At 45.8% G+C, this 8,744-nt stretch overlaps 1 pseudogene; it reads right to left on the bottom strand.

Moving 5' to 3' along the window:
• Nucleotides 1-1,840: 1,840 nt before the first annotated feature.
• On the bottom strand, nucleotides 1,841-2,964 carry LOC103638251 (senescence-specific cysteine protease SAG39-like; annotated as a pseudogene).
• Between the last annotated feature and the right edge of the window lie 5,780 nt (nucleotides 2,965-8,744).

Genomic DNA, 8,744 nt, shown 5'->3' with positions numbered 1-8,744 from the left:
AAATCCACTGTTAAGCAAGGGTAGATTGAAACAATGAAGGGCAAATATTTCTATGATATATCCAAAGTGAGGGCTGGAGGAGAGAATATTGTTCCTCTTCATGAGGCAGACGAAATGGTAGTATTCAAAAGTTTTAAGAAGGCTGGGTTTCACTTTCCCTTGCATAAGATGCTCCATGGCTAGGCCACACATGCCCCTCTTGTCCGAATACCCTTCTCCATTCTGAAGTATCCATTTCCACCCCAAGTCATCCCCCAAGAGTTCTTCATCAGCCAGTACTTGGTACTATCGCTAGATTCTTCTCGTCCACTTTTGTTTCGTGCGTCGTTACCGCAGAACCGAACCTCTATGCCCCAGTCCCGTCTACGCATCAATCCCATGGAGCTAAAGCTTCCTAGCTTTGTTTTTGTTTCACGTGCTGCCTTAGACGAAGGCTAGCTTCGCTATCCGTCTAAAGTTCATGAAACATATTTGATTGATAATATAACATTTTGAAGGCCTTCGGCAATAGAAGCCCGTAAAAGTTGGCATTGGCTATTTCTCGATAGTCCACTTCAAGAAAGCAACTAGGATGTCTTCATAATTAATCATTAAACATCAAACGCATAACATGATTTTTAATAAATTAGAAAACATGTAGAAGATGAATGTATGTTAAACGCAAATTATAGAAGCACATTTAAACTAGCTATACATATTTACATAGTAGATACAATAACATATAAGCATCGTTTTATTTCATAAAAGCGTTTAAATATGAATGTGAATTCTCAAGAAGGTCCCGTCTGTTATGGAGACATGAGTGTGGACGTGGTTATGGGCTAGCTCCAACACTGTTCTATCTTTTTAAATTTTCCAGATATGAATTTAATTTTCAAATTCAAATAAAATGAACTCCAAATCATTTCAAGTAGAGTTTGGGCTAATTTCCTAGTCAGGATTTTTATATAAAAATAGTTTCCCCTTTTCTCTTTTTAGGATGAAATAGGATAAAAATAAGTTAAAAAATAAAACCCCATAAGCTTTGTAGTGTGTTATTGAATTAAAGAAATTTGCAGTGTGTTATTGAAATAAATGGAATTTTTAGCAAGTAAAAGTAGTGTTACACATAGGGCAAGAGGATCAATCCTTTTTGACCATTCGACCAGCCGAGTCATGGCCTAGGTCTAGTTGGGTGTCCACTACACAATGTGAAGCACGCACACCCAAATGCGAAGCACACAAACCCAACTTTGGGTCTAGTGGCATCTTCCATGAGCTCAAACTAGTCAAGCTTGAGAGGTCCATGATGATCCCTAATTAAGGGGTGTCTATGTTAGCTAGACTATAATGGTAAACTAATGTTGTTTTATAAAATAAGAGTATAGGATCTTGTTCCAACTTAAGGCATGTTCGGTTATTCCCAGTGTACATGGATTGGATGGGATTGGAAAAAATTTAGAAGAACTTTGACTTGCTTGGGATTTAAACCCATCCAATCCCACCCAATCCACATGAATTGAGAGCTAACCGAACAAGCCCTTATTCTTGTTCAAATTATAATTAGTCTCCGAGTCTTCCTTAGCAATGATGCCTTGTGTTGGCTTTGGCCATTTTTCAATATTCCACTCCAAGACAAAACAACTAGCAAGTCTTCATAATTAATCATTATACATTGAACATATTACATGATTTTTAATAAATACAGAAGTGTAGAATACATGTAGGAGGTCAATGTAAAACACAATTTACAGATACAAATTTGAACTAGCAATACATATTTACATAAAAAGGCATATAAGCATTGATTTATTTATTATAAGCGTTCAAATATGAACTTGATTGCTCATTAAGGTTTTGCCTACTTAGTGGGGTATGAAGGTTCCATGGCTAGACCACACATGCCCCTCTTATCTGAAATATCCTTCTCCATTCTTAGGTATCCATTCTCGCCCCAAGTCGTTCCCCATGAGTTCTTCATCAGCCAGTACTTAGTACCATCGCTAGTCTTTCCATAACCAATGGCAGCAATCCCATGGTCTAAGTCAGTACCGCATGAGCCAGTCATCACACCACCAGAGTAGAATCGAAACGTCATGTCTCCACCGTCCACTGCCACCGACACAGGCTGGTTTGCCATGGCCTTCATCAAGGCAGCCTCATCATTTGCCGGCACATCCTCATAGCCCTTTATGGTTGCGGCACTATTTGATCCACTATTGCACTTGCCATCTGCAGCAGTGTAAGGATAGCTGGACTCCGTGGTTAGGCCGCCGTTCTTGATGATGAACTTGAAAGCATCGTCCATCAAACCACCCTCACAACCTTGATCCTCGCCATGGACATCGCAATCCACTAACTCTTGATCTGCAAGAGAGACGAGCTTGCCGGTACTGATTTTCACGATGCCTTCTGTGGCGGCCACGGCTGAGAACGCCGAGCAGCAACCTGCAATTGATTATTATGTCTCGACTTATGTCATCACACACTAGTTTTATTTCCATCAGAATAGAATTGTTGGAAGTGTTCGTGCTACTAAATATACATACCACATTGACCTTGATCCTTGATGGGAGTGACGACACCCTTGGTCCTCCAATCGATGGTCGTCGGAAGCGCATCGGCACTAACATTCTCATACCTAAATCCTGTAAGGATCTTCATGTTGCTAGATTTGAAGCCCTTATTAGTCTTGACAGACCTGAACTCATGGTTGGTGAGATCGGCGAACTAGTTGACACCGAGCCAGAACTTATTATTCCCACCAGCGTTGAACGACTCGATGAACTTAACGTTAGCCTTGAACACCTTGAACCGCCGAGCCTTCTCGGAGGCGTCTTTGTAGACACGGCTGTACTGCGCCATCCACTGCTCATGCCTCGCCACCATGGCAGAGTCGTCGCTCAGGTCGCGAGCAGCCAAGGCAGCACCGCAGAAGAAGGCGAAACCAAGGATGGCCAAGATCGATGCCTTCAGGGTGGCCATGGTCGCGCGCTGATGCTAGCCTGCTACTGCTGTGCACTATGCCTAATGATTTCATGATTGGAGCTCGGTGGTGCTGGTATGTATATGTACCTTGAGACGTGCATTGTTCTTTGTAATTAAGTTGTAAAAGCATGAAGCCATCCGGTACGCTGCTGTATTGTGTGGAAAGGGACTGGTACGTGGCCGTGAAGTACGGCCACTTGCCAGATGGTATAAATTACTGTATTTTGCTTTTGCTCCAGATTATATATAAGCACCACATTTGATCACAGGCATTCAATAACATACTCCTATATGGGAAAATGTAAAGAAATGTACTGAGAGCACATGATTAGTGTAATACTATAAATCTATAATACTCCTTTCACACTGTAGTATCCAAAAGTGTTTTCAATTTGAACTAACCGAGGTAAAAATATATACGGAATGTCATCATCCACTATGTACCAAACACAATGATCTCAAATCGAACAGTGGATAGGTTCGTTCATACAACCGTCAATTTTATAAACACATTGGCGTCAAATTTACATTATGTTGGCACCTTTTTGGGGTGCCAATCACTCAACAAGAACCAGCGGCGGTGCTCTCTTTTCAGGCGCGGACTGTCCGCGGAACAGGGCCGGACGGTCCGCGACCTGACACGAGGCGGTGGTGCTCTCTGGTCAGGCGCGGACGGTCCGCGGCACAGGGCCGGACGGTCCGCGACCTGGCGCGAGGCTAGGGTTCCCTGCCTGACGGCCGGACGGTCCGCGCCCTAGGGCCGGACAGTCCGCGACCTGGCGACAGGGTCGCCTTCCTCCTCCTTGCTGGAATCTAGATCTCGTCCCCTAGGGGGAAAAGATCTTAAGGTGCTCTAGGTCGACAGGTCACCCAGGGTGTCCCCAGACGACGTGGAGTCACCTAGGAATTAAGAGATCAATTCGAAGAAGAGGTCTTAGATGGACAACTAGATCTTGCCCCCCGGGAGGGGTGAAATCCTAGGGTCGTCTTGGCATCGGTAGGCCACCCAAGACGGATCTATACGACATAGAGTTGAATAGGGATGGAGGTGGATATGTGGAAGACTACAACTAGAACTATGCTACTTCTATTCCTAGGGCAGAAAAAGTAAATAAGGTAATTGGTTCGATTGGAATGTGTTTGGGGGTTCTCAATCGGCCGTACCCCTTTATATTTATAGGGGTGGAGGTCTGGACCTTTTCCTAAGAGATAGCCAACAAACTCCCATGTGATTAGATGGATAACCACGCACGAGATAAGGATAAATATCCGAGTTAATCTAATCCCGGGACACGCGGACCGTCCGGGCCCAAGGGCCGGACCGTCCGCTCATTTTGGTTCCCAACATATGCCCCTCTGCCTTTTGGTGGAGCTTGGCGAACCAAAAGCATCAGTGAAAATTTCGGAAATAATTGACCTCATGAGCTTTTGTTCCCGATGTAAGGACTCAGCTCGATGCAAGTCATCGGCTCTTGCGATCAGATAATATAAATAATTGATGGAACTTTAATGCACAGAGGCCGTTTTGGATCGCATCCTCTTCGGCCATATCTACCTGATCAACCTGTCAATAGGTAAAAACTTGTGGTGCCCCACATCCCAAATAAGCAAACGGATTGGGCCAGTAATACGAATTCATCGCCGTACCACCCCACACATGAGCAGGACAACAAATCGGCGATGGATAGAACGGGACGCACCATGCTATCCCTGGAGGAGGATGACAAGGCGATCTTGGTTGTGCTACCTTTTGGGTCCGTTCTGTCGGCTTTTGCTTTCGCACAGACTGCCCTTTTGACTTCGTCTACTTTATTGGCCGGTTGTGTGGAATGGCCTTCTCCGTATATTAGGCAAGCAACTGACCAAAAGTAGGGCCGACTCTACTGAGTCGTCCAGACATCTTAATAGTATTTTGTTTCCTAACACTTGTTTTGGAACCTTGTGGTCCGGTGGTCTGAGGTTGCTGCTTCTGACTATCTGCGGACTGTCCAACCATTATAGCCGGACCGTCCGCTACTGTCTCGGACTGTTTGGCCTTAGTACCCGGATCGTCTAGCGTACGCAGGACAGGTGACCGTGATCGGGTGTCCGATCGTGCTTGCCCCCCGGTGCCTCCGGTCTTTCTTTTGTCTGGAGTCTTCCGAGTAACCATTATGCGTGACATATTTGGTGTACGGGGATCACCAATGACGATATTTTTATCTTTGCTTTTATCGGCCGCACAGGGCCAAACTATGACTTTTTTGCTTGTCGGCTCTAATGTGGTGGCAGGGACAGGTGGCCTGTCAATCCTCACCTCCTTTTGAAACCTCAACCGACCTTCATTTATAGCCGATTGTATTTGCCGACGAAAGACAACACAATCATTGGTGTTATGAAGAAAGGAGCCATGCCATTTACAATATATACGCCCTTTTAATTCTTCAACCGGAGGAATTATATGTGATAATTTAATATTACCATGTTTAAGCAACTCATCAAATATTTTATCACACTTAGTAATATTAAATGTGAACTTAACCTTTTCCTTCTGTGTCGAGTGCGGGTGAGAGCGAACAGAAGGTTTGGCCTTAGTGGGCCAAACAAGCTCAGGGACATGTGACTTTTTTGGTTCTTGGGGCTTGGGTGGCCAGTTATATTTATGCCAGCCTTTCGCACTAGGCGGATCATAGGTGACTTCTGGTGCTCCAGACGGTCCGACCTGCACAGTCGGATGGTCTACGGGTGGATCGGACGGTCCGGTACTATCCTCGGACTGTCCGGTCACGTCAGGCGACACTTGTGACCTTTGTGGTGGGCTCTGTGTAACTCCGGACTGTCCGGCGTAGGGTGCCGGACTGTCTGATGGAGGGCCGGACGGTCCGCGATTGTGTGCGGACGGTCCGGTCGTGCTCAGGGTTGACTCACCATTTAGCGAAGATGGTGGTGACGGTCGTCCTGGATATGAGTCTATCGGCATACCAGAATATGGCTGGGGAAACCTATTTGTCGCCGATGTGTTTGGCGCAATTGTTTCAGCGCCTAATTTATGTGATAAAAAATTAGGCATGTGAGTTTTTTCTAATGCATGTGCCATCCTCTCTATATCCTCTGTGATACTTTTAATCCGATTATCAAAAGAAATTTTAATAGATGGAATATCATCGGCTGACCTGGCATCACCTATCGTGGGGAGCTGTTGCAGCACGGCTAACATATACTCGGCATTTATCTCCCTCTCTTGGACGGTCTTCTGGTGGCAGTCTACCCTGAAGTGCGAGAGGTACCACTTATCCGCCACCTTGAGCACCTGATCCTTTTGTCGGTGGGCCTCCTCGTCTATTTTCTTCATGTCATCTTCTAATCTCTTATGCTCAGCGGCCGATAAATTAGTCAGCCTTGTGTTGCTGTTTGGAGAAGCACCGTTGAGATCTTTAGAATCAGCCATGTAAGCCTGATTTTATAAATCTGCAACTTCGTCCCCAGCGGAGTCGCCAAAAGTATGTCACCAACAAGAACCAGCGGTGGTGCTCTCTGTTTAGGCGCGGACTGTCCGCGGAACAGGGCTGGACGGTCCGCGACCTGGCACGAGGCAGTGGTGCTCTCTGGTCAGGCGCGGACAGTCCACGGCATAGGGCCGGACGGTCCGCGACCTGGCACGAGGCTAGGGTTCCCTGCCTGACGGCCGGACGGTCCACGCCCTAGGGCCGGACGGTCCGCGCCCTAGGGCCGGACGGTCCGCGACCTGGCGACAGGGTCGCCTTCCTCCTCCTTGCTGGTATCTAGATCTCGTCCCCTAGGGGAAAAAGATCTTAAGATGCTCTGGGTCAACAGGTCACCCAGGGCGTCCCCAGACGACGTGGAGTCGCCTAGGAATTAAGAGATCAATTCGAAGAAGAGGTCTTGGATGGACAACTAGATCTTGCCCCCCGGGAGGGGTGAGATCCTGGGGTCGTCTTGGGATCGGCAGACCACCCAAGACGGATCTAGACGACGTAGAGTTGAATAGGGATGGAGGTGGATATGTGGAAGACTACAACTAGAACTATGCTACATCTACTCCTAGGGCAGAAAAAGTAAATAAGGTAATTGGTTCGATTGGAATGTGTTCGGGGGTTCTCAATTGGCCGTACACCTTTATATTTATAGCGGAGGAGGTCTGGACCTTTTCCTAAGAGATAGTCAACAAACTCCCACGTGATTAGATGGATAACCACGCACGAGATAAGGATAAATATCCGAGTTAATCTAATCCCGGGACACGCGGACCGTCCGCTCATTTTGGTGCCCAACACATTAACTGCTACAAAAAATAATATTATACCACCTAGTACGTTACACATAAAATACACATATACCGTTGAAATCTTTTTTCATATATATATATATATATATATATATATATATATATATATATATATATATATATATATATATATATATTAGGTGAGTGACCGTGCGTTGCAACGGAAACATATAATAACATGAAAACTTATATAAAAATGTGTCTTATATTTTTATAAGAAAATGTTTCATAATCCATTTGTAATCCTAGTCATACATAAATTTTGTTATTTTAATTTAGTTGTTTCACTACTACATTGCAACCATCAGTATCATGCAGATTTCAATATATGCCACGATTTGCATGGTCTCATCATTGAAGAGCACGTGCCACACCTACCGGTATAAGTTCCCTCGTACATTGTCAGTCATCAGGTACGCACCACCATACACGCTTGCTTAAACAAAAAAGGCAAGTGTATGTGTCTGCGAAGAGAATTAAAGGCAGGCCGGCATAAAAGCTACCCCGACGATGGCAAGTGGTCATTTCTGTCGGTCCTCCTCTGCGTCACCTCTGGCGCCAAGATGACACCACATACCTTGATATAGTAGTCGTCGAACGCTCACGATATGGCGAGTACCAATGACTCTTGGCTGGGCTGCCAAACGAAGTGCACCCCAGGCTCATCAGCGAGGTAGTACACCTAGTCATTGCACCACCGGATGTGCTACTCCTCTACATACATCTTGTTCGAGGACACCCACACAACGTCAGCAACGGTCGTCGTCCCAGCGCACAAGAATTCATGGCCGGCCAGTAGCGACTTACGTGGCAGGTTGAGCTTCAGATGGATGATGAGCTGGACAGCATGACAGTGCCATTGTTGGATGTGGTGCCTAGAACAACTCGAGAGTCGCCAGCGTTGGGGATGACCATGAGGTCCCCCTGTTTGAAGATGGACAGTGCGGTGCAGCCGCTCTGGACCACGTCTAAGCGGCGGCTGCGCCGGAGCTTGCCGAACATAGCGGCGCATGCGGACACGTAGGACTGCTTTCAGAGGTCGAACTGGCAGTCACCAAGCTTCTTCTCGTCGTGGATGAGCAACGCCAACGCGCGCGCCTCCTGCCAGTGGTGTTTGTTCGGGGTTTCTAAGTAAGAAACATGGATTCATCTTTGGCATTGGTTTATGAAAATGACTTACAAGTCAGATCTATGGAAAAAAATATTACGGAGAATAAATGTCACACATATAAAAAAGGAATTTAAGTTGAAAATATTATAAAAACAAAAGAAATTGCATGCAAGGCTCTTCTTTAAATACTACTACCTCCGTCCAAAAATATAATTCAGTAATCTCGTTGATAATTATCTACTACTACACATTGTGCAAGGGTAGCAGGTGGGATTTGGGAGAGATGTAGTAGATATTTTTACTGTAACAAATATTGACATAAACACACATGTGGTGTAGTGGTAGCTACGAGCACATTTGCTTGAGGGGTCGCGGGTTTGA

This window comes from Zea mays, chromosome 9, assembly GCF_902167145.1.
Source record: "Zea mays cultivar B73 chromosome 9, Zm-B73-REFERENCE-NAM-5.0, whole genome shotgun sequence".
Lineage (NCBI taxonomy): Eukaryota > Viridiplantae > Streptophyta > Magnoliopsida > Poales > Poaceae > Zea > Zea mays.
Note: the sequence above shows the minus strand (reverse complement) of the source record. Positions and strands in the feature narration are given on the sequence as shown.